This window comes from Desmodus rotundus, chromosome 5, assembly GCF_022682495.2.
Source record: "Desmodus rotundus isolate HL8 chromosome 5, HLdesRot8A.1, whole genome shotgun sequence".
Taxonomy (NCBI): Eukaryota; Metazoa; Chordata; class Mammalia; order Chiroptera; family Phyllostomidae; genus Desmodus; species Desmodus rotundus.
The window spans coordinates 137,341,609-137,369,576 of record NC_071391.1 but is presented as its reverse complement, the minus strand read 5'-3'; the positions used below and the strand labels follow the sequence as shown (position 1 = coordinate 137,369,576).

Here is a 27,968-nt window from a genome sequence, read left to right as displayed (position 1 = left end):
GTACATGTTGCTCCCTTCTCTGCGCTGCAGGGAACTCATAACAGGCAGCATTGGCTAAGAAAGGAAGCGTTCCCATCCCGTCACATGAACTGAGGTGGATTTAGGAAAATGTGAGTTCACTTCAGGGCTCCATCAAGGCATCTCTCAGGCCTTGGAAAGGTAAGCTCATCAGCTTCTTGATCCTCCCTCCCAACTCTGTCTGCAAATCTCTCTTCTTGGACATGCCCACCTGAAATGTACCCACCACAGTCATTTATTATGGACTCAAGCCACAACCTTGTGAAATAGTTTAGTCTTTTTTTTTTTTTTTTTTGCCTTGTAACAGTAAGTGGAGATCCTCCCAGCAAGGAATGGGAGGTTTAACGGCAGCTGGTGGGGTTTTGGGAGATTAAGGAGATATAGGACCCAGGCAGTAGGGCAGGGGAGCCCTGAAGATGCAGAGTTCTGGGAGCTGCCATAGCATGAGTGGCTGGGATTGCTCTGGTAGAGTGCAGGGCTGTAGGTCAGGGGTCCCTTTGAAGTAAGAGATCACACATAAAGGAATGCAGAAAGGCCCTGAGCTTCCCTCTGCCACAGCTTAAGGGCGCATACCTTCCTGTTCGTATCTCCTGCGTCAAGTCAGGGGCCTGGCCCACCGTTCTCTGCGTGGTAGGTCAGATGCCTCTGGCTTCCTGCCTCTCATCCCGGACCTCACCTCTAATTCTAACTGCAGTTTGTCCTGGCCTCACCCTGACAGCCTCTTATCTCAACAACAGGCTCACATCTTTTGCTTCCTCTGTTTTGGGATTTCTATGATGCCGTGGACACTAGTGGGAGCCCACTTAGCACTCACATATGCACAGCCCTGACATGTGGGGGAGTTAACACCTCCAATGGAAGCCTCGAACAACGGGAAATGGGAGCTGCTGGATGAATGCCTCTGCTGGCTGATTACCAGGTGAACCATCATGAGAAAATTTTTTTCACACTCCTCACAAGGTCCCAGGTAGGATTAAGTTCCCCTTACAGAGTGATGACCTTGATAAAACACGTATATTGGCTTTTATTTCCTTCCCTCCCTTTCCTCACTTCTGCTCCCTGGGATCATTGTCCCAATCAGCACGCAATCCCTTATTTCAGGTTCAGCTTTCCAGAGGAAACCCAGGATAGGAAAAATAATATTTTTGTGTAATTTAAGTAAATCCCAGAGCCCCATGAGGCTCAGCCTTGGCAGGAAGTTCAATGCACCGTCCAGCAAACAATATGGCATCATGAAGAAAAATATTCAGTCTTTAGTATTTATAAAGGTACATCAAAGAGAACCCAACACTTCCTAAATTCTCTTTGTCCAGGCCCAAAACCACCTCACAGACACTGCAGGACCCCTTGAATGCCAATCTTGCTCTTCTTTTTCATCTCTCTTATTGTATGAATGTATTTGGCTTCTCCAGCTTGAACCATACACACACCTTGCTGCAGTAGCTGTTCTCCTACTTCAGGTTCCCTGAGGAGCCAACAGCAATCTCTTTGGTGGTGGAGGTGGAACAGGGACTCCTACTCCCTCCCAACGCCCTTTGGTTCTTGGATAAAAATTAGACTGCAAGCTTCCAGGGTGTGAACATAGAGCCTGGCTTACCCAGGGCCTAGACAGATGCTACAGGGAACACCTTTTCCCTGTCATGACATACACTGAAATGGGCACTTTTGTATCATATTCCAGTAAATGGATAAAACTGTCATCCCAAAGGCCAAGAGGCTCCCTCTCTTGCTTGGCAAAGTACTGCCGTTTGCAGCACCCCAGTGTCAGACCGCCCCAGGTGGGAAGGCTGTGGGGCGAGCAGGGAGTGACCAGGACCCTCCACACTGTGGTGGGTCCTGAGAACACGTGCAGAGCTGGTTCTCTCTCTCTCAGCTTCCAGTGAACACAAGTACTTGCTTGACATTTTCCTGCACATTCTTATATTTTCCAACTGCCTCCCTGCCCCCATCCACACATTCCACAACATGGCAAGTAATTGTTCTCTGCTGCTCGGCAGCATTGGTGTGCACGACCACGACTGTAGTCCTGCTTTGTTCCCAGTTTAATCAGTGGCTGTCCCTGGCTGTCCCTCAAAACACAGACAAAACCAGCCAGCTGCAGACCCAGCTGTCAGTGAGCCCCAACACTGGCATTCAAGTGGCCGCAAGAGAGCCCATACAGTGCCCAGGGAGAGCCCATTCTTCTCCTTTCTCCTCTTAACAATTGACAGGCTCTAAGAAAGGAAACCGTGAGCTCTGGGCTTGGCAGCGGGCAGGAGGCTCCTGTTAACAGCTTGCCTTCCTGTTTATATAGGGTCTGGCAAAACTGTTAATTTCTCTCACGGAGGTGGCAAATGGGAAAACCAGAAACGCCAAGGAGTAGCAGCCTGGAAAACAGCCTCAAAGGGACTTCTTGAAACGAGGCAGAAGGCTGGAAGTGGGGGTTGAGGGTAGGGAGGGATTATCTTGGGTTCCCAGGCCCAATGAAGAGGATATTGGCACTTAGCTGTCTCTCCAAAAAGATGCACTGAGAACCACTCTGTGAGCATGCGTCTCCCGATGTCCTATCTGCCTCCCTCCAAAGAGGATCATGGCTTGCTCAGTAAGCATCTGCCTTAACACCTGCAGAGTCTCCCCCGTCCTCCGTGAGCAACCCTGATCTGGCTCTGAAGCTGAAGTCACTCCCGGAAATACTCCAGGATTCCGTGTCCCTCTGCTGCCCTGCTGCTTCCCCTTTACTCCTGAACCCTAGGCAGTGTTTCTCCACTCGGCTAGCTATACCCTGAAAGAGCCTGGGGGAGAGTCTGGTTTCATTGTTCTGGGGAGGGACCTGGGTGCTGATCTGTTTTAAAAGCTCCTCAAGTGATTCTAATGTGCAAGCCAAGGTTGAGTACGTCGGGGAGGAAAACCTTTTCCTCCACCCTCTTAGGTTCAGTGACTGAGGGGTTGCAAATTTAGCTGTAAAAAGACAGATTAACAGGAGAAAAGGAATACAAATTTATTAATATTTTGTGTGCATGGGAGCTCACATAAAAGAAGTAAAGTTCAAAGAAGCAGTTAGACTCAGGAACTTACATGCCCTTTTTAACAAAAGAAGGTTTGGGCCTCAAGGGACAATAAGTTATGGGGAAGTGACTAGGAAATATATGGAGAAAACTAGTGGAAGATAAGGGTAATTTTACTAAGGCTCGGTTATGCAGACTCATCTTGGTGCTGAATCAGGAGTTGCTCTCCTCTTCCTGGCATGGGAGAGGGGTACATCCTCAAAAGGAAAATCTATGCCACCTTCACAAAGAGAAATGTATGCCCTGCTTTTTTGTGGATAAGGGAAGGGCAGAGAACTCCTCCTGCATCTATTGCTTCTCAGTCACCTTCAGCTCAAAACAATCCTTATTCCAAAATGGCATGTTTTGGGGTGGCATATCCTGGTCTCCTTTAAGAACTACTGTGAAGGATGGGTCACTGCTGTTATTTTCACTATAAATTATCCTAAGTTAAATGTTAGCTTATTTCAAAGGGCCGTTTGTAGGCGTGGGAATGGAGGCAAGGACTGAAATGAGAAGGAAGTGGATTCCAGCAGTCACAGCCCTCAGCTGGGCAGACAAATAGTTCTGATTTGACTGAGACTGAGGGCGTGGTGTGGGGAAGTGTTCTTTGGGATGTGAGACTTGGGTGCTAAATCTGGAAAAGTCATTCACTAGACCCCAGGGCACCACAGGCTGCCTTTTACCGTGATTTCCCTGGGCTCCTAAGCCTCTTGAAGAAAGGGGAGGGGTGTCTTATGCTTGCTTGTATTCCCCAGTATCTGCATACTGTAAGTTCTCATTATCCAGTTCTGAATTTGCTGCTTCCTGTTTAATTCAACAAAGGCCCCTAGCTGCTGATATTTTATGTAGGAATGTTACCATGCTTTCATGGCCTGGAGAAAGACAGGGTTGTTTGTTCTAGAGACAGAAGCAGCTTCAGAGTGGGTGGGAGAGCAGGTTGTAGGCTGAGCCTTGGGGAAGAATTTGCAAGCCTGTGGACACAGAACACTGGGGCCGCAAACACTGCAGAGAAATGGAGCTATTCTTACCACAGTATAGAGCTCATTTAAATATTCCTATGCACACAATTCTTGTCAAAGGGGCTGGATTGCAAAAATTAGCTATTTTGGAAGTTTGTCTCTTATAGAAGGAAAACCAAGATTTTCACGCATGTTCTCTTTGCTTTGATTTTACACGAGGGAGTGAAATGCGGATGTGCGGATTTGTGGAGAGCCCTGCAGCTCTCTACTTGAGGCTCTTTGAGGACTCTCAAAGCCTGGCTGACAGGCTCTCCCCAGGCCACCACACTGGCCTGCTCCCATCCTCAGCATGGCTACCCAGAGTTCCTACAGGGCCTGAGGACCTGCCAGGGTCCTGCCCATCTCCTGTCTGGGAGGCTCTTACCAATCCCCTCTTCTACTCCTTCTGCAATGTTCAGCTTAAGCCTAAGGATCCTCCAGGAAGTCCTACCTCCCTCTCTCTCTTCTGGAAGTTTCCAGAGCAAACAAAGTCCATATAACACTGCCAGCATCCCTCTGTGATCCATTCTGGAAGTAACCAGGTTATCAGTTCTACCAAAATTTCCTTTACTGATATATTCTCTGTCCACCCACCTCACTCCTGGTATTCTTGAGACCATGTGAAAACTTGGTGGCTGTGGTCTGTCTACCTCCTCAGTGTGAGTGTAACCAGTAGGAAACAGACCAGGTCAGACACGGAGTCAGCAAGAGGCCCAGGGATGCTGCAATCCTCAGCTGCTTCCTTTACTCCCAGCAGCTAGAGTTGAAGGTGGGGGGAGAGGAGGAGAATATTGTGTCAGCTCTGCTGCCATGCGGCCCTGGGTGTGAGTCCTCTGATGTGGCCACCTTCCCCGGTTCTGTGTTGTGGGCGCCCCTCCAGGACTCCCAGGGCCATGAGCTGTCTACCATCCCTACTGCAGTTCCACTGCATTCTTGGCTCCCAAATCCTAGCCAGATCCTCACCCATAGGGAACAGCTGAACACGTGGTCTGGAACCGGCTACCTGGGTTCTGACTATGCAGCTAGATCCTCCTGGCACCTTACTTTTCTTACCCATCGAATGGCACCTACTTTACTGGTTATTGGGAGGACTGAGTGACCTATTTTTGTTAAAGCGATTAGAACAGTGCTTGAGACATAATAAATGCTGGTTATTATTACTTAACATTCTTTTAATGGAAGGGAAAGAGACCATTTCATTTGTGTTAGTCCTGCACCCTGAAGTTTTCCCATCTCTGGGCTTAGTTCTTATTGTTAGAGGCAGTTCTAGCCTCTCTAAAAGCTTCTAACCTCACCCAATCCTGGGTTTCTTTATATGCTGTACTGTGTCTCCCAAAGAGACTAACCAGGGGCAAGTTCTTAAAAGGTTATCTTTAATTGCCACCCTGCTGCAGTCTATTTCTAATTGTTTCTAACGTGTCAGTCTTGATCCCCAAAACCTCTGTGTGCTTCCTGAGGAAAGCAATTCTCTCTTGTATGTTTTCTTTATCTCCCAACTCTGCCTAACATAGTTTTAGGTATTCGATGAATGACATATTAAGACCTGGAAGAACCTAAAAGCGATTTTCCACCCCCTAACTTCCATGAGACTGAAAATAACACTAAAAGGACCCCCTTGACCTAGGACATCTGGGGTTTTGGGAAGTTGGAACTGTGGAATGAAAATCAGCAGAACTTCCAGCTCTAGCCTCTGTCCACTCCCTGAGGTCTGGAGTAAGCCCAAATAGCTTTATTTGGGAGACAGACAGGGGAGACACCAGTCAGAGCCAATAATCAGGCACGCTTCTCTCCCTTAGTTTTACTTCCTCAGTGGTGCACCAAAATATGCTGAGCCTAGAGTCTGTAGCAATAAAACAAGCACAGGCCATGAAGGGGCTATAATTGCAGGCTGCAGGGAAAGCTCCAAAGCTCTGCTGTGGTTCTCCATGACCACCCTTCTTTTACTGGCGAAGGAGCTGTTTATAGCATCTCTTGGGTCCCTCTGGCATTTTAGAACCTTTGTTGGAAAATGCTTTTGGATTAGCATTAAGTCTGTGTTATCCTGGAAAAGACTGGATGAGTAATAAGTGAGTTAACCTGCACTATTTTCCACAAAGAACTCTAAATCCTCCCCCCACCACACACACACACGCTTCTCTGAATAAAATATCTGTATTTCCACCCACACTCTCAGCTACCTGCTGCAGGGGCTGAAACCCTGTAAAGTTTTGCTTCGACACTATAGCTCCTGGAGCTGCCAGGGTCCTATACTCTGTGTCTGAGTTCTTACTCTGCCCTGATAGAGATAAAAGTATGTTAATGGGGCCAAGAGGTCCTCTGCCAGATGGGCTGCAACACCATAGACGTACTGCAGTCAGCAGCCCTCGGAGAAGAGTCCAGACATTAAGTTCTTTACTGTGCAGAAATTGTCGACAAAAAGCAAGACAGACCAGCTCCCACCCACCCTGCAAGCCATGTTCCTGCTTGGCATCCAGGTTCAGCCTTTCCCTCAACTGAAAGGCTCCCCCTTCTCCTAGGCACCTGACAATCCTATTATCTTTCAACCTTAGCCCTAGCTCCTCCTTCTCTTTTGTCCATTCATTAGAATGCGTTAATTGAGCACCTGCTGAATCCCAGGGAGTGGACTAGAGATGGGGACACAAAAATGAAACTCACAGGCCCACCCTACAAGGAAGGAGCTCCCAGTTTAGGAAGCCCTCCCTGACTACTCCAGCCCACGGCCACCTGCCATTTTTTAGACTCCTTTGAACACCACTTGGTTGATCCAGCCTTGGCTTTCATTAATATTATCCCCCATTTACAGATGAATTAATAGTTCCTGAGAGGTCAAGAGCATTGTCCAAGGTCACTGCGTCAGTTGGTAGCTTTTAAGTGTTCCAGCTGCTCTCTGTGTTGGCCTTATTTCCCCAACTGGTTTCTAAGCTTCCCAGGAGGTGGACAAGACTTTAGCTTCTCTGCCACAACCTTCCAGTCAACAACTTTGCACACCTTAAGCACCCATGAAGGCTGATGACTTGCTGGTTGCTCTTGGACTGGCCCAAGGTCAGAGGCCGACTCTGCTTGGAACCCTGCAGTCCAGATCCTGCATCTTGAGAGGCTGAGTTTCTTCCCCATTGCTCCATCCTCATACTCACGTTCCTTTAGTGGAGCCCCCTTTTGAGAAGCAGCAGCCTCCAGAAGGGAACATGCATCTTTCTGTTCGCAAATAGCCTTTGCTTGCTCCAAAGGCACTATCCTCGGGACAGATGCAGGTGAGAAGCCCTTGGGATGGGAGAGGTTTGCTCGAATAAGGGTCTTGGCTGTGGTCTTCTTTCTCAGAGAGAAAGCAAGTAACCCTGATCTTTTTTTGATGAGCCATTTGTGGCGCACAGGGGATACTAAAGCAAATTTGATTTTTCTCCCAAGGAAACATTTCAGGCTTCTCCTTGTGAGGGGCTGTGGTCTTGCCAAGAGAAGCGATGTGAGGGAGGGGTCAGTGGAACTGCAGGGAGCTCAAGGTGGACCCAGCCCACAACACATCAGGCCAACCACACTGAAGTCACCGAGGTCCCTGTGTGCCTGGGCCTCTGGCCAAGGTTAGGCCTCGTTGTCATCCAGACAAAGGCTGCTATGCCATGAAAGTGTGCATCCATGGACACAGCCTCATATGAAATGCCACAGACTGTGGGCCAAATTCTGCCTGTGGGTGTTTGTTCCTCTAGGGGCAGCTATAATAGGCAGAGGAATTTTGGAAGCAGGAAATGAGGACTCCACATAGGAACATTTAGATTTCAGGTTTCAGGTCAGAATCTAACAGAAGATTTGATGTCTTTGTGGCAATTTAAATGTCCATTTAACTCTCTCTGGAGCTGGCCCCAGGATCTGCTAAGTTAGGAAAGAGGACTTAGGGCCTTGGAAGTAATCCTAGGAGTGGAGACACAGGGAGAGACATGCTCAGAATAGATAGAGGAAAGGTACCCCTCTACCCCCTCCACCCACACAGAGGTGCCTGGCATGGTGAGGGAACCTGACTGAGACTAATCTTCCAAAGGGAAACAAACCAATGGGGTATCTTCCTAGAGCCCAGAGGCCTGGAAGAAGGAACCACTGGCTGGCCTCAGAGGTGCCCTTGCTTCAGAGGCCAGGGAATCAGAGGACACACTCTGGAAGAGAATATTCAAGGCCGAAAAAACATCAGGAGACAAAGGTAGAAGTCGTAGAGAAGGGGAGGAGATGGGTTTCTTCAAGTGCAAGGGAAGGGAAAGAGAAAGAGACCTGACAACTTGAGACAAACTCATAGCAGATCAGCAGGACCCCGGCTGCCTGGGCAGCTGACAGCCAGGAGACAGCCTGCTTCTAGGGCACCAGACACTGCCTCTTCCCAAAGACCACAAAGCTTTAGCCAAAAGAAAAGCCACTTGGGTCTCCTGGTGCACTTGCCTACTCTCAGGAGCCACAGTCTCTGTTTGCTGCGGTCTTCTGTTTCCCTGACCTGACCTTACCAACTACCCTCAGCAGAACAACTGGATATTCTCCAAATGCTATTCAGTATTTGCCTCCCATCACCTGCAATGCGCAACAGGCAGACTGAGTAATTATTACCTTTATTTTAAATTTTGTTTTCTTGAAATAAAATTACTTGGAAAGAACTCTGAAAGTAAGGAAAAGAAATCCTACTTTGGCAACACCATAATTTTTTTTTCATTTTTCGGGCAATATAATCTCTGGATCTTTAATTAAAAAAAAAAAAAAAAAGGAAAGAAAGAAAGATGAGAATTAATGGGCAATGACCTTAGCAAGAAGCTAAATTAGCCCATGCAGTTTGAAAATGAAGACAAAAATCTTAGAAAAATTCGCCTTTCCCTATTCCACACGTGTGACAGGGCTAGGGGGCCTCCCAGCCTTGTTCACACATCACCCCACCCTGGGCTCATTTTGAGGGAAGGGCTGAGCAGTCTCTACAAGCCCAGCCACTTCTACTGGACCTAACCTGAGGCTGAAATATGCCACCAGACAACATAGAGACGTGCATTCTTGTATACTGAGATGACTGTATAACATACAAATGTATGCAAAATAAAAACTAAGTGAGGGTCTGAAATAACATAAAATGCATTTATTTGCACATTTTCTGGAAAAATAAAGACATTATTTGGCTTGGCCCTCAGGGATGGATGCCCTGACAGAAGGTGAAGGGGGTGACTGCCTGCCATGGCTGGACCTTGCATGACATCAAACTGAGCTGACCCCTTAGTCTGAGGTTACCTTCCCATCCTGTTCCAAGGCCAGCACTTAGCTCTGTCAACCTCTCCTCACCACCTCTAGTAGGTCCCCTCCCAACTCTAAGGGCTACTCCACTCAGTTCTCTAACAGAGGTAGCGAGCAGCAGTCCTTTCGGTCAGACTAGCTGACACATGGAAGGTAAGTATCTTCGCATCTCTCCCGTGTGTACGTGCCTGTTCTACCCTATCAGCTGCGCCCTAGGGTCCTTGCAGCAACGAGTCTTACTCTACCTCTCCTGTGTTTCAGAGGTGTGTCTGCGATGAGCACTCCGCCTCTACTCTCACAACCTTCCTCCTCCAACCCCCATACGCACCCACATACACAGCAGTTCTGTCCAGCAATCTGGAGATCAAACATGGAGGTGACAGATACAGGAACAGCAAAGTCCAGGCCCCAGTTGTGGTTGTATTGGAAACTGATTTTTTTTTAAGGTGACAAATGTGACTGTCCCTTGGACTTCAGGCCAAATGTCAAATGAAGATGTGTAGTCCCTGATTCTGTCACTTGGGGGTCTTTTTTTCCCTCCTTGAAAACCTGACAGGGTGTGGACAAGAGTAGCAATGTGCTGACATACCCCACACCTCCCCACGCACAGCCCTGGCTTGAACGACAGCCTCTTTAAGAGCAGGGCGGAGGTGGTACTGGCTGTCTCCACAGCATCACATGGAAGTCCCAGGGCTAGGACTCACAGGCAGAGATGAAGTGGAAGGGAACTTTCAAAAGGCAGGAAAGGAAACCACTCTAGCCCCTGCACATTGACCAAAGCCTCCACAGCCCAGGCTCTCCCAAGGCTGCTTTCACCACTAGCAACCCTAAGCCTTCTGAGCAAGACCCAGTGGACCACCAGGCTGAAGGCACTGAGGACTAATTTCCTCTGCAGGGGGTTCTGAGTCAACAAACATCTGCTTTCAAAATTAGCATCTGCTCTCTGATTACAAAAGAAAGCAGACAGACAAGGCAGGTGTGGCAGGCACACCTGTCATTGACCGCAGGCAGGCCGAGTGGGGAAGCTCACCCCCTGCCTGAGGCCCTGCCACCTGGTCCTCAGAGAGTGTCAACCTCTGTGAATACTTGGCCTCCTGTGCTTCTGGAGCTTGGAGGAGCCCCAAGGGCAGCAAATCCAGGCTCTCCCAGCCCTGAGTCATCACAGCCCCACCTAGCCCTTTGGCCAGAAAACAGAACCACTAAATTCCAACCAAAGGCCCAGAGAGCTTGAGAGGATTCGAAGAGGGCCATCAGTGGGCAGTCTTGCAATGAGACTAAGCAGCACAAAGCAGGACAAAGAACTGCCAGATACTAGAAGAAACAAAACCTTTGGTTGGCATCTGTGGTGGGGGCCTTGGCTTGGCACCAGGGTGAGGCTTCCCAGAAATGTTTTGACAAGGATACTCCAAAAGTCTCTGTGGTGCTTCCAAGTTCATGTGTTCATAGAATGTTAAAGAGGAAGAGGCATCTTCTGAGGTTTTGCAAGTCTTTTCTCCTCTCTGGGCCGTAGTTTTCTTATCTGTACAAGGAAGGGCTTGGACTAGATCTGCAGGTCTCAACCTTGTGTGCGCATGGATACCACCTGGGGATGCCGCAGTCATGGGCTCGTGATGTCTGAGATAGCCTCAGAGTAACCCTGGGGACAGGTCCTGGGTCAGTCAGTGGAGGAAGTACTGTGACAAGACCAACCAAGAGTTGAAAATGGTTCAAGTGGGGTAATAGGCAAATGGGGTGGGGGCAGGGAATTCTGGTCACTCAACTGGCTTTTCAAAATAAAGTTTCAAAAACCCAAACTATTAATACCCTAAAACTATCTATTCCTGGTTCTCAGCTGGACCTATTAAATCAGACTACCATGGGGGTGGGGCCCTGGCACTGGGGTTTTTAAGGAGTCCCAGATGATCCTAATGTACAGCCAGGATGGAGAACACAGAACTAGACACTCTCCGTGGTCCCCACATGCAGCTGAGCCACCCACACCTGTGACCAAATTTAGGAAGTTAGCCACTACCTTTGCTTTAACTTCCCTCTGCTGGAGCCCTTCCTCTCAAGAGGGAAATGATGGGAGGGGCTGAAGCAAAGTCCCACCTTTGCACTTAGCACAGGGAGCTCCTGCCAGGCCTCAATCCCAGGTCGTCTGGTTAGCCCACTCTGCCCTGAATTGAATGGTGAGCTCTCAAAGCTGCTTTCCAAGGCCGCCCAGGCCACCTGTGCCAGCTCAGAAAGGGCCCGAAGAGAACCAACCCCTCTCACCCATATACTGAGTTTGAATTTGAGCATTTTCAGTCTCCTCGTGTGACCAGGCAGTTAGGCCTTCCACCTCTCTGAACACAGCAAGTCCCAATCCTGTTGCATTTGGTTTGACTTCTCAACAGACACTGAATGTTCCTGGACTGCTTCCCAGCATCCTTTTTTTCCCATATTGGATTTAAGCATCTGGGACCAGGAAAGAGCAAACAGGCTCAATTTAGATTTCCACTCAGGATGCTCAGTTTCCTGAGGCCTCCAGATGTTCCACCTGCTTTCATTGTGCCCCACCCACCCCACCGCCACCCCCACCCCCACCCTCCTCCATGATATTATCCTGCCAGCTGGTGCAGACCTTACATTCCAAACTCCCAGCAACCTGCTCAGAAAGCGCTCTCTTTCTCTCTCTACCCCTCCCACCCCACCCCCTCCTCCCTCCCTCCTTGGGCCTTTCCTGAAATGCAGGAACTTGTAGGTTAAGTTTTTACTTTTCATATAGGTGCTCCCCACTGCCTTTCTCTAGCTGAAGTTGGTTTCCCAGTTTGGCATTTGAGGCCTTTCCTATTACATCCCTATTTAAAAAAAAAAAAAATCAGCCTTCTTTTTTGGTCTTGCTGGTGTGCTTATGTTTCCCAGCGTACCTTGTTCCTTTAGACTCTGCTCAGGCTAATCCTTCTGCTTTGAAGAATGGATTGCTCTTCCCCTTCTACCTGCCATCCTTTGAATTTGTCAAACCAAGTAATAATAGAAATTAAAATTTCCTGAGCACTTACTGTGCCAGCACTGCTAAGTACCTTACAGACATCCTCTCACTTATTCCTTACAAACCCTGAGTCCCTTTTAAAAACTTCAGACTTACAGGAAAGTTGCAAAAATAGTAGAGTTCTGCACACCCCTCACTTAGCTTCCCCTAATGTTAACATCTCACACAGCCATAGTACATTATGGGGCTTTGTTTTCTCCCTAATGTTCTTTCATTCCGCCAAGGATCCCGCATGTCGTTTAGTGAGTCGCCTTGTGCTCCTCCAGTCTGAGAATCATCCCTTAGTCTTTCCGTTCTTTCAAGACTTTGACTCACTTAATGTTGCAGATTAGTTATTTCATAAAAAGTCTCCCAATCTGGGCTCATGTGACGTTTTCCTCACGATTAGATGAGGTTATGCACTTTCGGCAAGAACCATAGAAGTGTCAAGGTAAGAAACATTCATACCTGTAGAGAATTTCTGGTGACTTTATTTGAGCCAAACTGACAATTGCTGGGAAGCAATATCTCAATGGATTAAGAAATGCCCCGGAGAATGGCAGTTTAGCACCGTACTTTATACCTTAGAGTCAAAGGAGGAGCCATAAAGGGGTTAGTTGAAGTCCATTGGTGATAGATTAGGAGAGGCAGGAGAAAGTGAAGTGAGGACACCTCTGGGATTGGATAAAAGGTAAAAAGATAGACACATACCTCTTTTACATAGGTGGGTAAAGGATAGTTAACAATCAACAATTAACATGATAACAACAAGGAGGAGGGGATTTGTGGTCTCAGCTTGTGCCCAAGGGGTTTGGGAAAAAGGGAAGTTACCTTGACATTCCAAAGATATCATAGATGCAAAAAGAAAATAGGCTTAGTTAAGGTAAAGATTGACCTTTGTTAGGGAAAAATACTGGCCCAGGACAGGAACTGCTTTAGTTAATAAGTTTTGATTACAGACTATCCTATGTGGTTACTGTCTCTGAGTTTAAGGCCTCCTCGCAGGCCCCCCCCCTGAGCTTGTCAGGTTGATATGTGGCCCCTTTTCTTCCACAGAAGTGATGTGTGTTCTTCTTAGTGCGTCACACCAGGGGGTTGTGATGTTGATTTGTCTTATTATAAATCTGTCATGTTAACCTTGATCACTTGATTAACGTGGTATCTGCCAGCTTTCTCCATAATAAAGTTACTCTTTTTCTCTTCATAATGGCTCCCATATCCCTTGGGAGAGACACTCGGAGACTATACAAGTATCCTGTTTCTCCTCCAGCTCCTGCCCGCTGAGTTTAGATCCATCTGTGGATCTTGCCTGCAGCAGTCATTACTGTGTGTGGGCCTAAAAGGGATGCTGTATTCGACAAGGGTCCCCATTTTCTGGAGGAGAACACTGTGCTCAGCTCTGGAATGTAACTTGCCCAAGGTATTAATGTTACTAGGTGCAGAGTCAGAACTCAGGCACCAAAGCACAGTTCCTGACACTAAGCTCTTTGTTCTCTTTACCGGGGAGTGAACCATGTGCTATCCCGTGCCACCCCTTGTCCCCCACAGATCTTCCATGTGTGGTCTCCTCCCCAGACACACTGTTGGTTTCAGGAGGGAGGACCTGTGTCTCCAATCTCACTCCCCAAACTGCTCAGGGCAGTGTCCTATGATCAGTAAGTGCTTGTGGACTGACTAGTCCTGCTGACACCAGGGGTCCTTCTGACTCAGATTAAAGTTTAGCTTTAAGTTCTAGCTCTACAAATCATCTGTGTGTGTTTGTACCTAGCCTTTTCCTCCATAATCAACAGCCCCCAAGGTAGAAGTTGTAGCCTGGACCTGACTAATGATAGAGCACAAGGTCTGGACCTCTGGCAGGCTAGATAACATTTTGACCTAAGTTATATTTCAGCTTCTGAGCACCAAGGCAGAATGACCCCTGGGCTATTTTCCCATCAAACCAGACAGAGGGACAGTGGAACAGACCTTAGATCTGTCCTCAAGACCTGAAGAAATGATTTATTACCCTTACCTCACCTCCAATCAATCAGCTCCCAGCACACCCCTGAACCCACACTGTCTTGTGATTTTGTCCCATATAATCTGTAACCTGCATGCCATCAGGGAGTTTGGGCTTTCGAGCATTAGCTTCCCATTCTCAGGTGGCACCATTCATAATAAAATAGCCAACATTTCTCCACTGCAGTTTCTGGAGTCTAGTGTTTGGCTCTGTCAGCGCCCGGGGGACGAACTCTTTTTGTTCAGTCACACTGGGAGAACCGAAGCAGAGGAGATGGAACCGAAAGAATGTCCAGCTTCTTTCCTTTTTCCCAGTTCAAAAGACATTATGGCTACAGACATACCCAAGTCTGTGGAGAAGGGGACAATGGTGGGCAGGGTCTCCCCTGAGGGGCAGGAAGCTCAGGAGAGCAGATACCACCAGGGGTGTGTAAACCAGAGGTTAACTGGTGGGAGGGGTAGGAGAAAGTTTGAGAGAATAAGCAGAGGAAGAGGTGGAGGGACAATATTATCAGGCCCCTCATTTTAAATTAAATGGCCAGGCCAGTTGTGGGGCTTTAAAGGAGTGCAAAGTGGGGCTTACTGAAAGGACTCGGGGAAGGAGTTTACTGAACTCATTAGCCAGAAGTGAAGCCTGAAGAGGCCTTTTCAGCTCCAGTGTTTCCCCTAATTACTAGAGTCTCTGTGCCTCTAAATTCACATTTATCCATGATACAAGACATATTTATTGAGCACCTTCTGTGTGGTACCACTGCGCTAGCTACTGGGAATAACATTGTGAGCAACCAGGGGTGTCCTTGGGTGTCCTTGGCTCACTGGGGAGGGGCTGGTTTTGACTGACTTGCCTTTCCCAGGCCACGGGTGGGTTAGTCTATGCTAGAATGAGAAGGGAAGGGACAAGCTTCTGTGTGATGTCCTGCATAGGCCAGAGAGGGTCAGTGAGTTGCCCAAAGCCATACAAAGTGGCACTTCAGGTCTTGTAATGCTGATTTCAGGGTTCTCCCTGTGCTAACACTTTTCTTAACCATCTTTGCTCACTTTTTGATGCAGGGGGTGGAAGGAGGAGGGACCTGAGACACCTGTGGCAACAGAAGGAGGTCAGGGGGACTCGGACGCGACGTGGGTGTTTATGAAGATGTTCATGCAGATAGGGCCAGGGCCAGGGCTGAGGGCAGGTAGCTGGGTGTGTGGGAAGCCTGGCTGGTTGGAAGATGGATTGCTCACGAGGAAAACACAGAATGAAAACACTGACAAACAATGCCGGAGGCCAGTTTCAGGCTTTGGTTCCCAACTCCTCGGCTCTTTGCTCCTATAGCAACTGTCAGCCCACCGAACGGGCCAGCAGGGCTGAACGCCCAGGACCTGGACTTCAGGTGACCATAGTGAGAGGCAAGTGGAAGTGAAGAACAGTGGTAGTGTTGAGTGTGGGGACAAGCACTGGACTGGGAGTGGTCTTTGGCTCTCATCCCAGCTCACGCAGGATATCCAGACAACTCTCTTCACCTATCCGACCCCAGGCCACCCACTGGATGCAAAATGAGGGCTGGGGCTGGTTCTGTGGTTTTCAGTCTGAATTAAACAGAGACCTTGAGATTCAGTAGAACCCAGGTGTACCCCAGAGATGGGGTACAGTGGGGCAGAAATGAGACTCAGGGACATGCCTGGTTAACAAGTGCCCCCAGATGACACCGGGCCATCCCCCATCCTGGGCCATGGTTTGACCACCAGAGGACTTAGTCATCTCTGGGGCCCATCACAGCGTTGCCCTGAAACAGGTATTTTGGGCCAAGTAGAAGAGAAGCCACTACTTTTGAGATGTCCCCGGCCTGTTGCTGTGGGGTGGGCCAGCAGGAGAAGAGGCTGGGCTGCCCCACTGACTAGACAGGGGGGCAAAGCAGGACACCAGCCCACAGGCAATGTGCACAACCCACACTGGCAGTCAAGCTTGCAGAGGCTGAAGAGGCAGAACCTCCGGATGGGGGCAAGCCATGCTGTCCGTTCAGGCCTCTGAGGTCATGCTCACCTCCATCCCCTCCCCTCCCCAGCCTGGTCACTTCAAATCCCAACCAGGCTAAAGGTCATTTGAACATATTTGTCTACCAGAGAGCAGAGTTCAGGGCCTGAGGCCTGGAAGCACCTCATGTTGTCCCAAATTTCAGGAGAGCAACAAGCTGAAGAGAACTTACTAGAACCCCGGGGGCTGGCTAGAGACCCCAGGACACAGTTTTCCCATGGGAAATCATGTACTCAACAGTCCATAGCTCCGAATCTCAGCTTGTCCCGCTGTGTGTGGGTCATTAAAAACTCCATCTTTCAAGGGTTTCTTCCTCCATAAAGCTGTCCCCCCACCAGCCATAATTACCTGTTTTTTCTTCTCCAACTTTGTTAGTCATCTTAGTGCTGACAAAGTCGGGACTGTCCCAGTTTCTTCACCTGGGAGCCTGGCACATGGCAGGTGCTCACCAAATTGAAAATAGAATTGAGAGAGGCAAGGGTGAGTCTTCCAGTCCAGAATGTGAAGAAATTATGTAGTTTGTTATTTTAGATAAGTCAGTGGTCCAATTTTATAGCTTGCCGGAGTTTGGTAAAATAACCATTTTTCATATAATATGCTACACTTCCCAGCAATAATAAACTGTTCACAAAGTAGTATCGGGGGATATTTGAAGGAGCCCAAAAGATGAGCTGCACAAAGTAGGAATGGCAACTGACAATACTTAGCATCTATTTTCTTCAGAGCTTTAATTTGAATGACTGGTATTCTACCTTATAAAACAAAAATGGATGAACTATTGTTTTGGTAAATGGGGAGGGTATTTCTCCCGGAAAGACATGCAAGACCAGAAGACCTGCAGACACAGCTAGTGATTATGAAGGAATCATGACCGGAGAACAAAGGGGTTCCTGTGGACTTACATCTGTCCCACAAAAACACAATTAGGAACTCGGAGGTCAGCGTGCTGGTGGAAGGGCAAAACCAATTTCATACGTGGGTCTGAGGTGGCCCCTGGTGGTGAGGGAGGTTTGGGGACACCAAGTTCTGCAGGTTAATAGTTGTCCCTGGAGCCAAGGAGCCTGAGGAGGGGTGTCTGCAGCCCGTACTAAATGGACTTCACCTCAGAGAAAGCACTATTTGTGGAAATAATGACTGAACAAAAGGCAAACTTCAGGACAACAATGCTTGTGTTTGGGTCCATCTGACAGGCTTCGAGCAAATTCTTCCAAGGAAACTGGATGAAAATGAAAGAAGATGCATATGTGATCCGACTCGGGTGAAATGCCCAGGCCTGACACCGGGCTTCTAGGAGATGGGATGTAACAGTGAAATCTTTAATTATAAGGTTTATTTTTTAATATATTTTACTGATACTGCTATTGCAGGCATCCCATTTTCCCTCCTTTATTCCCCTCTGCCCTGTACTCCCCTCCCACCTGCATTCCCCCCATGCTTAGTTCATGTCCATGGGTCACACATATAAGTTCTTTCGGTTCTCCATTTCCCATACTATTCTTAGCCTCCCCCTGTTTTGTACCTACCATTTATGCTTCTTATTTTAGAGTCAGCAATGGCTCTGAGACACGTATGACAAAAATGTGTCAGAAAAACCTAGAAGCTCAATGACTGAGACAAAGACCTGCAGCCACACTCCAGCAGGCGTTTGCCCCGTGGCTCCCGGTGACTGACTCACCTCAACTGCTAAACTGCAGCACAGGGAGGAAGGACAACTAGTCTACTTCATGGAACCTCAATTTTGTCACCTATAACAATCATTTCTACCCATAGGCTTGTTGTGAGGATTAAATGAGATCACAGCAGGGCTAGTAGATGCCCTTCCTCAGGCCAGAGCAAAGGGCACCTTGGCCTGGCTACATGATACGTAACTCTCTGCATTCTAGTGTAGAAAACAGAGGTGCTATACAGTTACTCGGGTAACTGAATGAGACACGAGCTCCATTGTCCCTGATTTTTAGTATTTAGTATTTTGGCTTTTTGATTTGTCCTCATTGCTTTGCTTATTTAAGGAAAACAACTTCATCGGGACCTGAGAAAAATCCAGTACTCACAAATGTCAATAGCAAGATGATAGTTTTATAATGCTACAATGACATTTGAGCTGACTGTGAATGTCCTCTTTTCCCCTCTGGCTAAGAGCTCACACGGACCACATGAAAATTCAATTAAGCCACACAGTTTGTTTTGTAAGTGAAGTTAGTGTGGAAGGCAGTGTTGGCATTCTTTGTGGAAAAGTGTTAGCCCTGGTGTGAGTACTCACAGAAGAAGTCTCTCGTTGTCACAGGCTGGAAAATGAACTCAATGAGAATGATGAAGCTCTAGGAAGTGACTTGGTTGAGAAAACTGGTCAGGAAGGAGAAACATGGGCACTGCATGAAGGCCACAAGTCTCTGACCCCAGGCCAACCTACAGTAGACGGCCTCTTAATTGTGAGTGACTTTGCCTTGAGTCAGGAGGACAATAAAGAAGTTCCAATGAAACAGCCTCTTAAGCCCAGTTTATACAGGTTTCAGTGACGAACAATGAGGGGCTAGTGAGGGGTCATGCCAAGGCACTGCAGCAGACACCCTGAAGAGCGGGTGTGCCTGCCCCCACGAGCGGATGTGGAAGGCACACAGGCATCCCCCAACACACACGGATATGCTGTCAGTCACAAGAACAACCCATTGATTCTCAATAAAACCTGTGGCATTCTCCTCACTGTGACGTCTGACTGAAATCTCTCCCATGAGGGGAAGCAATTCTCCAGCTATCTTACAATTTTCAGTCAGAAATTCTACAAGCAGGGAAACCACATGACCCCAAAATTACACTTCTAGATATTCATCCCTGAGAAGGGAAGTGGTACAAAGTTGTATACAAACTTCCTACCAGCTTTATTCATAATAGATTGTGAATCTTCTTTAAAGACTGAGGCTAACTGTACTTCAAAACTAGAATTTAGTTTCTCCTCAAACTGTATGCAGGATTTCACATTGGCAGAGGGTCTTGAGAGGGACTCTGATTGCTGTCCTGCTCAAAAATATCCAAGAAGCCTAAAGCACTGTCCTGGCCCAGGGATTCCTGCAGACACAGACATACGAACCAGCAGTTGCAAGCGCCTCTTCAGAAAGCCAGCTTGTCTTGGATTTTCTGCTCTAAGCATCTTCTGGCCTTAGTATCAAAACCCAAGTGTTCATCACCAGGATCACGGCGGGCAGGTTGCCGAGGGCCATGTGCCTGGCTCAGCAGCATCACACACATCACCTCTTGATTATCACCATGTATCGAGACAGTAGTTTATGCTATACCCATCTTGCAGATGAGGAAACCAGTCCCTGCAGAGGTGAAGAAACTTGCCCAAGGCCTCACAGCTGATGACCCTTGAGCTAGGATCGAACCCACATGGGCTGGCTCCTGTAGTAATTGAGGTCATCACAACACGGGTGGAATGAACTACTGGGAGTGATCTCTGAGTGGCACCAAACGGGAGCATAAGGGTCTCACCCCATGAGGGCACACTGCTGCTTATTGCTTTGTGTTTCCTGCCTGCAGTGTGTGCTCCAGCAGGCCTCCCCATGCAGGAAGGGCCTTGGTGCCCTCCTGAGATGCCCAGACTAAGACATATGGTTGACCTTCAGTTCTAACCTTAGCATTTTATAAGTACTGAGTGATTCCCCAAAATAGCTCAGTTGTGTTAGCATCTCCAAATAACAGGCAAGAAGGCTACCCACCCTTTCATAAGTAGTAAATAGCAAAGTCAGATCTAACATCCAGGTCTTTTTCTGACACCAGATCGGCTCTATTGTCTGTCTTCTCAAATTAGAGGGAAAAACCCAGAGGGAAATGCTGGTGCATGAAGGCCTTAGCTCCTCTGCAGTAGAATAGCCATTTCTGGGTTCGGTGGCAAAGCAATGATGAGACCAGATGCTTCTGTACGCAATCTCTCAGGTCAGTTCGCAAACAAGTGGGAGAGCAGCTAATTAGATTAAGACCTTAATCACAGACTTGGCTCAGAGCCTAGCAGCAAAAGCTTTCTGCAGCCCCCCTACAGCGCCCCTTAGCTGAGAAGTTCCCACTGGGCTAGCTCAGCCCTCTGCATCCAAGCAGCCCATCTCCACCCCCACCCCCTTCTGGACTTGGAAGTTGGAGCCATGAGGACTCGGGAATCAAACTTTGGCCAAGAATTTGATGCATGTGGTGAGGAACTCATTCCACATCTAATAGTTCATTGCTATCCGCAAGTCCTCTTCCGAGATTAGCACACACACAAACTGATGCCTCCAACCCTGACACCCTTTATTTCTTGCCAGCGCTACCACACCCAGGCACACACCCTCCTTCCTCTTGCCTTCGGGAACGAGGCAGCTTTTCCTCCAGGCCAAGGTGAAGGGGGAGCCCCTTCCCTCCCAGTCCTCCTTTAGTCCACCCACCGGGCGTCATATCAAAGGATGCTTCTCGGCCTTCTCCGGGGTTAGAGGAGAAGCGACCCAGGGAAAGAGGTGAGAAGGAACAAGGGCGCAAATGGCTGTGTGGCCAAGACAGTGACACAGCAACTCAAATGAAACTAAAGGTGGCTGGAAGAAATGCGGGGACCCGCGGAGTCTCGCTTTCGGAGGACAGCCTCCTAGGGAGCCTTTGTGCGGGGGATGCTGACCCCTGCTGGCCGCGTGCGAAGACACTGTGTGGCTGCCGTCCGGACCGTGACACTAACCTGGGAGTACCAACTGCCCCAGGCAAGGCTGCAGTCTCAGTGGGACCACAGCCCCGGAACCGTGTCATGGAGGCAGTGGGCCTGGACCAGGGTGGGGGTGGGAAGGACGGGGCGGCCTGGGCATCAGAGCCGCACAGGCCCCCAAATTCGGTAACATTGCTGGTTGCCTTAGCCCTTCCCAACTCTCAAATGCTATTAACACCTCAGCTTCAGGTGTTCCAGAAGAGTAGGAAGAAAAAGTGTAAAGAAGGACAACTGTGGTGTAAATGGCTCTGATATCTTTCCAGTTCTTACCTGTACTTTCTCCAAAAGGCTTCCCCCATCAGGATCAGCCTGCTCCGAGTTGTGAGCCAGTGAAGTAGGGTTCACTTAATAGATGGTTACTGACTGGGGTGGGCTGAATAAATGCTTCTAGAGATAGCCAGGTCCTAATCCCAGAAACCTGTGAGCGTTACCTTATATGGCAAAAAGGACTTTGCGGGTATCATAAGGCTGTCGAGCTGGGGAGAATACCCTGGATTATCAGGTGGGTCTTAATGTAATCACAAGCATCCTTATACTCACGTGCCTCGTTTATTGTGCTTCACAGGTGTTGTATATTTTACAAACAGAAAGCAATACCCTCCACCAGAAAAAAAGATTGTGACTCACTTTATTGTCATACTCGCTTTAATAGGAGTATCTGGAACTGAACCCACAATATCTCTGAGGTATGCCTGTAAGGCCTAAGGCCAAGGCAGAGGAAGACCATATACTACACAAGAGAAAGAAAAGCCTGCTACAAAAAAAGCAGAGAGATTTAAGATGCTACACTGATCACTTTAACATGGATAAGAGACCATAGGCCAAAGAATGCAAAAATAATGCAGCTCTAAAAACTGGAAAAGACAAAGAAATGGACTCTCCCCTGGAGGCTCTGCTGGTCCTTGATTTTGGCCCATTGAAACTGAATTCGGATTTCTGGTCTCTAAAACTCTGAGAGAATAAACATGTGTTGTTTTAAGCCACGAAGTTTGCAGTAATTGGTTACAGTAGCCATCAGAAACTAATATATGACCTTCTATTCAAACTCTTCACCTGAAGTACCTGGGTCACCAGAGGTTTTTTTCTCAGCCCTGTAAACCCCAGGGATTATAGGCCAAGTCCTGACGCAGGACCCAAAGCACACAGGCCTGCTCCCCAAGGAGAGTAGGAACCATGGAGAACAGGGGTGACAAACAGGATCAGAACCCAACAAGTCCTTCCTAAATTCACAAGTGTCTGTGTGATTTGAAGGCACTGTGAATTTTTCGCCTCCAGGACAAGTTGGTCTCTCTCCCACCCTCCTTTATAGAAGCAGCAGCTATATATTCTCAGAGTTTCTCGGATTTCTCCATGCACACCAGCAGCTCCCTTCTCTGAAGACCCTCCTGGCCTTGCGCACCATCTAGAACCTTGGCGTGTAGCTTAGGTTGGTAGGGGTTGTAGGAAGAGTGTTTGCAGAGCTTCCTCAGATCAAAGGAGGCACCCAGGTGATGACACATTCTGACCCAGGTAATTTGCCTTATTTTATTTTTATTTTTATATCCTCATCCAAAGACATTTTTTCATTGCTTTTAGAAGGGAGAGAGAGAAAGAGAAACATCAATGTGAGAAACATCGTTTGGCTGCCTTCTTATATGCTTCCCGGCAGGATCTAACCCACAACCTAGGTATGTGGCCTAACCAGGGATTGAACCTGCAACCTTTTGGTTTACAGGATGACCCTCCAACCAACTGAGGAACACCAGCCAGGGCAGAATTTGCCTTCTTAGTGTAGGTTCTAGTCATGAGCCACATGAGGCCGATGGCAAATGTGAGTAAGACAGCTGTGAACACAGCGACTCTAACCGGCACATCCAGGTCATTAAGGGATAACCCAACTCCCGAAGTATAAGGGAACATTTATTTTTAAAGAGAGAGAGAGAGAGAGAACCATATAATGACAAGCTTATATCCCATTACCTCATGGGCTCTAAAAAGCACTCTCAGTGGTTTGTACTCTTATGTGCCTGGTCCCAGCATATTGCCTGGCCTAGAATAAGTCTTTTTTTGACTGAATAAACAAATAAACTAACTATTAATATTTTATCAAAGCCCAAAGCCAGATGTGGAATAAAATAAATTTGGTAATGTAAGGACTTGTCACCAACTTTGCCATATAGCTCCTTCAAGAACCAATAATACATTCAGAATTAACTTTGGAAAATGTCCAACATCCCTTTGTGACATGGATTCTAAATTGTCTATGAGCAAGTGACAAAAAGTCTCTCATCACAGGCATATCAGAAATTAATTCCTTGTCTATTTTTAAAATGACAGAAACTGTGAAGTTTGAGACCATGCACCCAGAGAAGCACAAAGGCCAGCTGTGTTTCAGAATGTATTCTATCATGATGTAACAACACAGATTCAAAGAACTGGAATTAGTTTTCTTACCATCTAGAAACTATCTTTAGAGCAAAATCCACAGATGCCAGACCTGAAACTTCAAGATGGCCACCTCACAGACTTTATTTCACCTTAACTCTTGTTTCTGCCTGCAGTGTTTATGTCCCCTCCAAATTCTTATTGTGATTCTAGTATGGTGGTATTAAGAGGTGGGGCTTTTGGGAGGTGATCAGATTACAAGGTTGGAGCCCTCATGGATAGAATTAGTGCCCTTACAAAAGAGGCCGCAGAGAGACCCCCATAAGGATACAGTAAGAAGATGGCTGGCTAAGAACCAGGAAGCAGATTCTCATCACTGAATCCACCAACACTTTGATCTTGGACTTCCAGGCCCCAGAACTGTGTGAGTGATAAAATGTTGTTTATAAGCCACCCAGCCTATGGTAGTTTGTTATAGCAGCCCAAACAAATGAAGACACAGCCTTATCTGGACACTTGGGAGGCCAGGGGAAGAGGAGCAACATGGAAGAATTGCTGTTGGAGGAGCTCACGGAGAGGGCATGATAGCTGGTTGACCCACGAGCTGGACCTGGGCAAGCAGAGGCTCCTTACCCATCCCTGCGCTTGGAATGTATGTTTGCCCCACCGTCCCCACACGAAGAGCCATTTTGCGGATGCAGCCCTGAGACAGCAGTGTGTGTGAGACCATATAAACGGCGCACATGCCTGAAGCCTGTTAAGGCCTCTGTACGAACTTTTAAAATTCTGACAGGCAGGAGAGGAGATTCACTCATCTTGTGACTGCCCAAGACTAGCCTCATATGTAAGTTCCCATGTTTATTAAACCTGCCCCCTACCAATCTGGAGTGGTCTGCCTCTCTTCAGTCTCTCCTTGCCACCTGTGTATTGGGCCCAGTTTCAAATTTCCCCAGGGCAACTCCTGAGGATGTGAACCAACAATTACAAAGTGTCAGGCCTGACTAGGTTTCTAGCCATGAGCTGTTCGGTTAACACATATTGAGCCTCTCTAGTGTGCCAAGCTCACATTTCTCTTGAAATACAAAAACTAGGAAACACACACACAAATACCCAAAGAGCTGTGGCAACATCACTGCAGGATCCCCCTCCTGCCCTTTGAGTCCAGTGGAAAAAGACTGGTAAATGGCACTTCTGCTGGAATTTTCAGTATCTAACATTCAAAGAGTTAGACAAAACCTTCGACATCTAATCAAACCCTTTGCTTCGTAGGGATATTGAGACCCAAACACCAAGCTCACACAGCAAGTAGCAAGATGGAAATAGTCATTGTGCCCATTGATCTGCTTGTGGAAGCACCAGACACTTTATAGAATTTCCTAGGTAACTATACGGAAAGAATTACTATCACCAGCAGTAGCTCCTTAGAAAAGGGAAGGCCAGGATAAGGCCTTTGTCCAGTTCATTACCAGCGGCTCCATCTGGGCCTGCTCAGAAGGAGCTCACTTGATTTCCCAGTGTAAGTCCCTGCCCAATATCATCTTTGGAAAGAAAACTTCTGGAAGCAAGGACACAAAGGATGGAGGCTTGGGAAAACAACCGGATGTTCAAGTTAATTCTTATGCACATCTACTTTGATCAGAGTCAGGAATAGCATCCTTGTGGAAGCACTCCAAAGCTAAAGTTTGTGAAAGAAAAATCCGTACAATGAAGATTCTCATGATTTTCCATGGGTTCCAAGTTGTGGAACAGTTTCTGAACTTTGTGTCCTTCAGAGAATGTTTTCTTTGGTATTTGTGGCCAGAGGCAGTAGGCTGAGGACATGCAGGTCTCATGGGAGATCCCAGCAGCTCAGAAGCCTTCCGGTTGGAAGGGCACCGGGGCAGCCAACACCTGTGTAAGGAGTGCACACAGCATTCCAGGCTCCATGGGGACGCAGTCTTCACTCCTTGTGGCAGCATCTTTTCTAGAAATGTTTTGGAAGGGAGGAAATGAACACCAGTAGTGTCCAGGGATGCCTTACTTCCTGTTTAATCTTTCTCACCACAGATTTTAACTCTTTGGAAGAGTACCCTCTCAGAGACTCTGCGGTGCTCTGAGTTAACCCTCACTTTAATACAACTTCAGAGAGAGGGGAGAAAAAAAATCTTATCAACCAAGCATAGTAATATCGCTATAATGTTGCAAGCCCCAGGGACTTTTATCCCCCGCCTGACCTAACATGTGCTCTCATTGCTTGCATTTCTGTTTGAGTTGACACTGGACTTGGGAGTGGATTCTGAGACAGTAGCCCTTGGCTAAACTAAGCCTGATAAATACAAAACTTTAGACACAGTACATTAAAAATGCATTAAGTTTATGTATTTATAAAGTAGGGAAGGCACATAGGTGGAAATCTGGACCACAAAGGCTGATTTCTGATCAATTCCCTGACACAACCAATGAAGACCATACTTTGTAGTTTGAATATACAGCCATCCTCTCTCCTGCTTTCGGTTTACAGGATGGCTTTAGAGGACTCAGGGCTCTAAACATGATTAGTGGGTTGGGAATATATCTAACACTCTCCAATTATGAAATCTTACCTCCTGGATTATGCTGAAATGCTAAAACAGAACCATTTCCAGGAAGTGAGGAAAATATAGTTACATCTCCATGAGTAGCAGGAGAAAGTAAAAGAGAAATTAGTTTTGCTTTCCTGCTTATAGGAATCAAATCCCTCTAGTGTTTCAAACGTAGTTCAGACATTGATAATGGTTTTACTAGTAGATGAAACATACTTAGCTTATTCTGTGCCAAGGTACTGATGTTCAATATGCAGTCTGTAATCAAGTTGGTGAATCCTTAGAACCCTATGAGATACTGTTATCTCCATTGTACAGAGTATAAAACAGAGAGGCCAGATGACTTGCCCAAGGTCACACAATGAGAAAGCTGCAGACCCAGGATTCAAACCCAGGCTGTCTGGCTCTAGACACTACACTTAAACCAAAACACCTGATAAGACTGTCTGTGCGCTTGAGTTCCTTCACTCTCAGCTGCAGTTACCTCACCTGTAAAGTGGGGATCCTACCACCAATTTAGATATTGAAGGTTTCACAGCAGAGCACTTGTGAACAGGAATGTTTTATACAGTGGAGTCTCAACTGGCATTTACTCCCTCTCCCATGAGGAAAGATTTAATTTTATTTCTGAGAAAAAAACTGAGGGAACTATCCAACCCATGTCTTGCTTAGGTGCAGCATTGGGGCTATTAAGGTTTCACCGTGAACAAAGGATCTTCTTTCCCATCAGAAGGGGTGGGGCATATGCCCTCCAGCTCCCAGGGCTTCCTCATTCCTTATTCTAGCGGCCCCTCAGCCTCTGCCCTTCTGCCTCCCAGACCCTTACAGGAGACACTCGTGTCTGAGATGGTTTCTAGCTGCCACTTTGGGGCCAGGACAGAGTGAGGCTGCTCACTACCAGGGTTCATGGGTAATTGTCTCCCAGGCTTGGCAAAGACATAGCAGTGCCCTCAGGATGCACTGCTGGTGGGACTGGAGGTCAGCCTCATGGAAAGCAGCCAGTGCTTGTGTGGCAAACATCAGACTTCAAAGTTGAAAAATTTATAATAAATGAACCAAATAAATCCCCCATGATACAGCACAGAGAGACAAGGAGATGAAAATATGAAAGAAGTTAAGAGATTTGAAGGATTGAATAAGATAGTCTTAGCCATAGAATTGGAGTCCTGGGAGTGGAGGGTTAGGTAGGAAACAAGTAGAGAATGGTGGTAAAAAAAAATCGGAGGGAGAAATGGATGTAAGTTTTCTTGCATAAAAAAATACCCCATGCACCCACAGATCCAGATGCACAAAGTGGTAATTAAAGATGGCCATAAAACATCTGTGGAATCTAATTCTTCTCTCCTTGAATCTGGCCTGGCCTCAGCGACTTGCTTAACCAATAGGCAATCGTGCTGCATGACCTTCAAGGCTAAGTCAGAAGCAGCCTTTCAGCTTCCACCTTGGTCTCTTGAAAGCCTGTGTTAGAGAAAGCTAGCCGCCTTATAAGACAGACACATTTGCATCCAGCCTTCCAGTCGTCCCCACCAGCATTCATGGTATAAATGGATATGAGTGGAGTCATATGGACTCTCCAACCATCCTAGATTTCAGTAAATACCACCAAGAAACTCCTGTCTACTCCACGTGGAGTTGGGAGAACTGCCCAGCTGATGCCCCTGCCTAAATTTCTGACCCACAACAGTGAGGTTAAAATGATTGTTTCTTTAAGCCACTAAGATTTGGGACAGTTTGGTACATAGCAATAAATAACCAGAACAGAGAATGCACAAGTAGAATTAAAAATAATAAAGGAGTCCACAGAGACATAATAAAATTATAAAATATTGATGACAAAGAGAAGGTTTTAAAATAAGTCAGACAGAACTGATCACCTCGAAGAAATATCACTTAGACTTCTCCATAGCAACCATGAAAACCAAGAGACAGTGAATCAGTTTTGTAGATGTTGAGAGAAAAATAACTGTCAACTTAGAATCACGTACCCAACACAACTGTGATAAAAGAGGGTGAAAGACGTTGGATAAATAAAATCA

The 27,968-nt window shown here is 47.3% G+C and overlaps 1 long non-coding RNA gene across 2 annotated transcripts; it reads left to right on the top strand.

The window, feature by feature from the left end:
* Positions 1-24,248, top strand: LOC123478936 (uncharacterized). 2 transcript variants are annotated; one of them, XR_006654362.2, is made up of 3 exons: positions 1-159; positions 756-937; positions 21,573-24,248. It is a non-coding gene; the product is annotated as an uncharacterized lncRNA (long non-coding RNA). The 2 variants fall into 2 exon arrangements; XR_011651256.1 differs by having other exon boundaries at positions 756-985.
* The last annotated feature ends 3,720 nt before the right edge of the window (positions 24,249-27,968 follow it).